An 8,096-nucleotide genomic window follows, 5' to 3' on the forward strand; every position below is an offset into this window, starting at 1 on the left:
ATGTTCTAAGACTCTGCAAGTTCCAATTATCATTAGATTAGACTTAAGTGCCAAAATGCAATTTCCTTCCATTCCTATTTAAAATAACTGTCATTACTCTAGTTCAGTTGTTATATGTTTTAAAGCATTATTTTCCTGAAGACATAATGCATTTCTTTTACATATTACTGATACAATCATGAGATTAACAACTTTTTATTTGATTAATATCCATGCATACCACAACACCTTGTTTTCTCATGGCTTATGCTAATACACACTAATCTTTTAATCCTATAGAGAACTACAAGTGTGAATTGGGTGGGGCAAAAAAATCCTGTGTGCTCAATATATGTTAATATCAGAGGGATAGAGAATGAGCTGTTTTTTATGTAAATTTTATAAAAGCATGCAAAAAAACTTTTTGCTAAAATCTGCTTCAAATGAGAAGGATTTTCATTAATGATGAGAAAACATGGGTCATGGTCTCTGGGGATGCACAGAAGAATTTACAATGGCAGATTCAAAGAACAAAGCCTATTAGGCAGATGGTATCGTGGAAAAAAAATGGGGATCATGCTGAGAGGAAGGAAAATTTCAGTCTCTTAGAATGATAAATACAACGGAAAATGCCCTCTTGGAAAAAAGATAGGAAAATCACATATTCATAGCTAGAAAATTCATAAAGAGTATTTGAATTACAGCAAAAAAAATTTTTTTAGAGAAAATAAAGGTTAAAAGCCATAAGAGCTAAGTATATCAGACAAATTTTATGCACTCAAAAACTTAAGTTAATGTAGTTCCATAAAAATATAAACTGAAATTTGACCAGCATTTAAAATTGTATTGTTAGAACTAATTCTAATCTAAGTATTGCCAGATCACACTTTTAAAAGCAAACAGTAACTTTAGATATAAACTACATTTTATTGAAACTTTTATCTAATCATGTAATTCTTATCCTTACTTTTCACCCAGTTTTTCCAAATAAGTGTGTGAATATAACAACAAGATTTCCTAAACTCCTAATTTCCTCACAAGTAAATTGTTGATGCCATGCATTACTAGTTTTCCAAAATTAAAATTACTTCATTATTTATTTTTCAGTTTTAAAACAATTTGCTTATCTTAAAATTGTCAAATACTGAAACATACAAGCAATAAAGTAAAAATAATTTCAAGACCTACTATCCAGTTTTTTTTTTTTAACATCTTTATTGGAGTATAATTGCTTTATACTAGTCTACTATCTAGTTCTAAACATTGTCAGCACTTTTGAGAAAACTTTTCAGATATCACTCTATGTTATACACATTTATAATCAGATAATTAACAAAAATGGAACAAAATGTGTGCTGCTTTATACATTTTTTGTGGCAAAAACTTTTGCATGATGTCTATTTCATCTATAAATATTTGTTTCTCTTATACAAAGTGTTATCATTTACTGAACACTATGTTCTAGACATACAGCAATGTAAGCAGCATATAATTGGTGCTAAATGTTGGTTGTTATATCACTTAATCATCACAAAGATTCTGTGTATTAGTAATCATTACCTTACTTTATAAAATATTTTAAGGTCACACATTACAATTTTTCCTTGTCTGATGTCATCAGTTGTTTTTAATATTTAATTAATGAATGCAGGGTATTTATCCCAAAGTTATCTAGTCAGTCCTCTATTTATGAACTTTTAGTTTATGTATAATGACTCATCATTACAAAAAAGTTTCATTAGTTGATTTGCCTTTACATTTTTAATCTATTCATAATACACTCCTAGAACAAATTTTTAGCTCAAAGAAAATGCAGTATGTAGATTTTGAGATATATTGACAAATCATTATCCAAATATTGTTCAGCAGATCACAGTCACACTATTGCCTTCAATGCAAGGTTGTCAATATTTTAAACTTTTTACAATCAGATAAGTAAACAAAAGTGATCTCATATTTTATATATTTTCATGTATGTGATCATTAGCTATTTTTATGATTCTATTGTGAGTTTTATAATCACTATTTTCAGCATTTTTCTATTGGGCTATTGGTCTTTTTATTGATTTGTAAGAACATATTTTGGAGACATTTGGACTTCCCTGGTGGCGCAGTGGTTAAGAATCAACCTGTCAACGCAGGGGACACGGGTTTGAGCCCTGGTCTGGGAAGATCCCACATGCCGTGGAGCAGCTAAGACCGTGCACCACAGCTACTGAGCCTGAACTCAAGAGCCCGCGCACCACAACTACTGAAGCCTGTAAACTGCAACAAGAGAAGCCACCATGATGAGGAGCCCGTGCACCGAAACAAAGAGTAACCCTCTCTCTCTGCAACTAGAGAAAGCCCATGCACAGCAACGAAGACTCACCCCAGCCAAAAATAAATAAATAAGTATAAATAAATTTTTGTTTGTTTGTTTGTTTGTTTGTGATACGCGGGCCTCTCACTGTTGTGGCCTCTCCCGTTGTGGAGCACAGGCTCTGGACACGCAGGCTCAGCGGCCATGGCTCATGCGCCCAGCCGCTCCGCGGCATGTGGGATCTTCCCAGACCAGGGCACGAGCTCGTGTCCCCTGCATCTGCAGGCAGACTCTCAACCACTGCGCCACCAGGGAAGCCCACTATAAATAATTTTAAAAATAAAAAAAAATAAAGAATACATATTGGAGACATTCCAGTGTAACATATGGGTAAATAGTTTTTCTTGTTGCATCACGTTACTTGCAACATTTTAATAAAAACATGAGTATGCTATTTGTATTTTTAAGTTGTTCAAAGTTATCAAATGTATAAAAATTTAGCAAATGTTTTAACATAAAACATGATCCTTGGTTTTTTTAGAAGGAAATTGCTTAATTTAGAAACGTGGATTATCTACTAATCTTTTTTGTGCTTAATTTTTAATTTAATTTCACTGTGAACAGAGAAATTCTCCATTTCATTTCAGTATTTTGAAATTCGTTGTGACCAGCTTTAAGAATCAGTAAATTATTACTTTTGACAACTGTTCTGTGTACACTTCAAAAGAATGTATATTCTGATATTATTGAGTACCAGGACTGCAACATTAAATTTTAGGGGACAGTTTGAATAAAGCAAAGAAAATTGAGAATAACCAAAGGAAGATCAAAGAAGTATGGCCATAACCAAGAATGAGGGTGGGGGCCGTCTGTGTCACATGCTGCTGACTAGAGAATGTTATGATTATCATTGGATTTATCTTCATAAAGTCATTGGGAAATTTGACAGTAGATGTTTTAAGAAGGTGGTGATAAAAGCAGTATCTGAGTAGCTCTAATGCAGAATGGAATAGAAACATTGGAGAAGAGATGTCTATGTTTAATTCCTTTATGGCTATGAGAAGGAAGATTCATGTTTCTATCATTTTATTGTCCTCCCCAAGTCTGAATTCTGAAGAAATTTAGAAAAATTTTCCTTTAGAAATATAGTTTCTATAAAGTCTTAATTCTAGGTTGGACTGAAGTAAGAGTATCAAATGTGAATTTATTATGATTGTCCTTTCATTTCCTAGTGATTACTATTACTAGTACAGTAATCTAAAAGAATCTTACATAAAATAACTTCACCTATTTTTTTTCCTTTGCTAGTTACTTATTATTTGGACCCCACACATTTGTTTCTGAGAAAATTATATTCTTAATTTACTTCCACAAAGCAAGTGAAAGGTAGGAAACAACCCATTGAGGGAAAACAACAACCACAACAATAACAGAACAAACAAATAAACAAACAAAACAAAAAAAATTGATCATTTTTGGAGCCCTTAACCACGTGACATGTAAGAACATTCTATCAACGTTGTGCTTAAAGCACAATATTCCAGCCATGTAAGTTCTTGTCTCTATATCTTTCATGTGGGATGCTTTAACTTGTAAAATATGAAACTGTAAATAAATAGATATATTTTACAGCATATAATTCCTGAAATAGAATAGGTGATTGTCCTTTGGGGTCATGGAATGCCTGCAGGGAAAATCAAAAGGTAATAACACAGTAAAGATTTTCCCATTGAAGTGAGACTACAGGTGGCAATTTGCATCAGGAAACTGCAGAGAACAAATGTAAGGTATAATCATTAAAAACACTATTTTTTCACAAATGCTTTGTATTTCTATGCTGCTCTAGTGTACTGTTTTTATTTGAATTTCAAGATATTTTATTTTAACTTAGGCAGCTATCATTTCCTGGTCTATAGTAGTAATTACAGCCAGACTTACATATAATCACAAAGGCCAGTTGTGTGGATCACACTGCATTGGAAGTATTGTAAAAAATCATTCCACACACAAAAATCTTCCCAACTCTGGGACTATACACTATTAGCAAAATTCTTTTAAAAAGTCCATTTCGTGTAATTGATGGGTTTTTTTGTTTTGTTTTTCTGTTAACCTGTGTTATTTTAAGCTTTATTTGCATGGATAATACATTGTGCCATTAATCTCTTAGCACTAAAAAGTCACTCTCTTTTAACTTTTGTCATCGTAAAACAGGGGTAACAATTACATCTGTCCCCATAAGATTGTTTTAAAAATTAATTTACTTTCTAGAAAGGTGCCTGATATAAAATGTGTTCAATACATGTTAGTATTACCTTCTCATATATTCTATTTATTGAAACCTCTACATTTCAGGAGTATTTCAGTTAATCCAGACAATAATCTTATTAGTAGGTAATATTGCTGTCCACATTTTACATAATTTATACATTTACCAGAGATAAACTACCATTTAAAAGCTCAACCACAGGCAGAGCTGTTAAATGCTGTAATCATTCTGCTAATTGTCTTTTAGTTAGTCTTCAATGTCCATGCATACTGCATCTCAAATTATCTATAATTTTCTCATCCAAGTAGAAAGATCTTATAGAAGGAGAACTCAGGAAGTTCAAAGAAAAAATACTTTGAGAAACTGAAAAGATTGTTTAATATGAGGATTGAGAAATTTTCACTGAATTTGTTAAGAAGCATTTATAATTATTAATATAAATTTTTAGTAGAATACTTGAACAGAAGCCAAATTTTAGGAATATCAGAAAAAAAATTATATGCCCAGTGGGTGGAAATAATGGGTATGCAATACACTTTGCTAATTCCCACCTTTACAGAGCATTTACTCTGGATTAGGTACATGTTTAAGGAGTTTATCAAGAACACACACACAAAAAAGCCCAATTAGGCTGCATCTGTAGTTAATACATTTACAGAGGATGTAGGCATACAAACATGAGAAAAATATATATAATTGACTCTTTTATTCATAAAGTTTTCCAATAGCTCTTTATTCAATCAGTTTATTTTAACACAAAAAAAAACAAATCTAGATATGAATATTTGGCTATGGTCTATCTTGACTTAGAAAGCACACATACCAAAGCTTTCATTTCAATATCAAAAACCTAAAATACCATAACTACTTTGAAATAATTTAAAACTTACAAGTTTTACATACTGCCTATCAAATATTTCTTTATAAATTGGAAATTTCAAGTTAAATTTCAATTAATACTCTTTATCCCTTTAAAAGATACTTTAGTTCTTTCTAAGTTTGATTCCAAGTTAGGCTTATTAAAATTTGAAATTATTTTTACTTTTTTATTGATTTCAAGAGTCTGACTTGATAAGAGCTTAAGAAAAATTATTTATTGTGCAGCATATATTACTCTAAAGAGTGCAAAATACATTTGCATGCCTTAAGTGTTCAACTTTGTAATTAAATATGTTAACATAGTAATTACCTGTTCTAATTATGATACATAATTAGTATAAGTGCATATAATTATGTAGTTACATGAAACATCCATGTGATAATAAAAATCTTACAGTATCACTGAAGATGAAAATGGAGAATTAAATAATAAAGTGAATCACATTTAGAGGAAATACCCATGGCTCTCACAATATGCTCTTTAATTCTCTTCCCTATTGGTTATTGTTTGTTTAGTATAGCTAAGTTAAATCCTACTGTTGTTTTTAACAGTTACAAATGAAAGAAATGAGAAAATAAGTTCAAAATATTGGATTAAGTAATTTAGGATTTAGGTGGCTATCTGAATCACTCAGAATAATTAGTTCCCTAATAGAAAGGTATGAAGTTTCCTAATGTCAACAGTTCCCAACAAGACTTGTGATGTAACTGATTTCAGAAAGAATAACTAAGATGAACCATGGCAAGATTAAACAAATTACCTTTGATAGATGATTAATAGAATGAAAATATCTAGAGTTAAGTCACTTCATTTATTTACCTAGAAGTCTCTTTACTAGAATATTACCCTGCTTACTGTTAGATTTTTATGGGCAATGTCTAGTGTTTTTTTTTTAATAGCCATGGTGAGAAATTTGTAAAAGCTGCTTTAAACTTTCATTGAGGTAGAATTAGGAAGGCTATTGCTTATAGTGCCAACCATATAATAATAATCAGTTAATGCAAACATACAACCTGAAGTGAAACTAACATGATATTGTAAATCAAGTATACTTCAATAAAATAAATAAATAAATAAATTTTTTAAAATATATAAACATACATATTTATATAATTATATATGTTGCATAATTAAGTATTTTAATTAATTAACTCATAAATAAGTGAAACATGTAGAAATAACCCTCGGCCATATTCATGTGCTCACTCCTGTGTTAGAGCAGACTTAGAATTGTCTCTTAAGGAAAACGTAAGATGCCCTTATATTAAGTTATTCTGAATGGCCTAGTCCATGTTTTTAAGAAGGTATCAACCCCAGCTTCTGGAATTTATACAATCTGACTCTGTCCTTAATTGACAACACAGGATGTTAATACACCAAGTGCTTGTCAGAAAAGTATAACCCTTTGACAAATTACCCCAAGCTTATCTGAATATTTATTGAGAATCACCCAAAGGAAACCCATCCATTCTGTTCTCTAGGAAGCCTACATCCCACATTTAATCAAATCCTGAGGAAACAGCATATTTAAACCATATCAAGTTAACCTGTCATAGAATTGCCTGTATTGAACTGTACTTTTGTTTTATGCCTGTGACATTGACCTTCATGTTGAGCTGTAAAGACTCAAACTGGAAATGTCAGAGAAAGATCCATAGGAGAAATTTCCTGTGTCAGCTTGCACAGGCTATCAATGCACAAACAGTTCTGGAGTGTATTGCGTTCAGGGGTCTGAAGAGAATGTAAGCAACAGTTGTCAACATTAAAGAATTTTCTAGGTTTGGCAAAAGCTCATTGTGAATATAATGTCTTCTGAACATTACAGAAAGGGTCTGAGTAGAATGTAAATATAAACCAAATGGGATCATTGCTCAATAAGAACTTGTTACATAAGCAAGGGGCAAACACGTATTAAATACATACACTTGAAAAATCAATCCACACTGAATGACAGGGCCTTCAATCTTCCAACTGTCTTTCTTCATAGCTAGCATGTTTCTTTATGAAGTTCCTTAGAAATGTAGCTATCAGCTTTCACATTTTCAGCCTAACACCATGCCGAATTTCTCCTGTGTTTCTTGTTCCTTCTCATATAGGTGATTTTTATTTAATACTAAGATTTATAAGTGATGCACAGAAGGCTGCCAAGAATATGTGTGTGGTATCTGGTATCTATTAACATGCAAACAGAAAGTTACTCTCATGTTTTAAAATATTCAATGTGTCCTGAAATGTGAAATATTTTGCTCTATATTTTGTCTTTCAGTTTTTCAAAGTATAGGTCACACTCTTGCAATATTGTTTGCAATGTCCTTGTCAAACAAAATATGTTGCAAAGGTTGTAGGATTCAGAAGGAGCCTTCGGATGTGCAAAAGCAGCAATAATATTTTGTGGCTGTTAGGACTTTGCAAATTTGTGGAATTAACGTTATCAGCATTCTTCTGACATACTGTCAGTTCACAGCACACTTACACAATTTCTCCAAAGCAGTTCATCATATGTTAGCTTTGTAAAATAGTAATCAATAGTAATCATGCTAGAGTTTATGATCATGGAAAGTACTTTTGCTAATGTAATTATTAAAAGAAGAGCTGGTAGCCAGTTAGTGTAATTCATATTATATTACAAATCTTTTTTTTTTTTTTTTTTTTTTTTGGGGACCGGGGCC

This window comes from Neophocaena asiaeorientalis, unplaced genomic scaffold (assembly GCF_003031525.2).
Source record: "Neophocaena asiaeorientalis asiaeorientalis breed wild unplaced genomic scaffold, Neophocaena_asiaeorientalis_V1.1 scaffold287, whole genome shotgun sequence".
Taxonomy (NCBI): domain Eukaryota; kingdom Metazoa; phylum Chordata; class Mammalia; order Artiodactyla; family Phocoenidae; genus Neophocaena; species Neophocaena asiaeorientalis.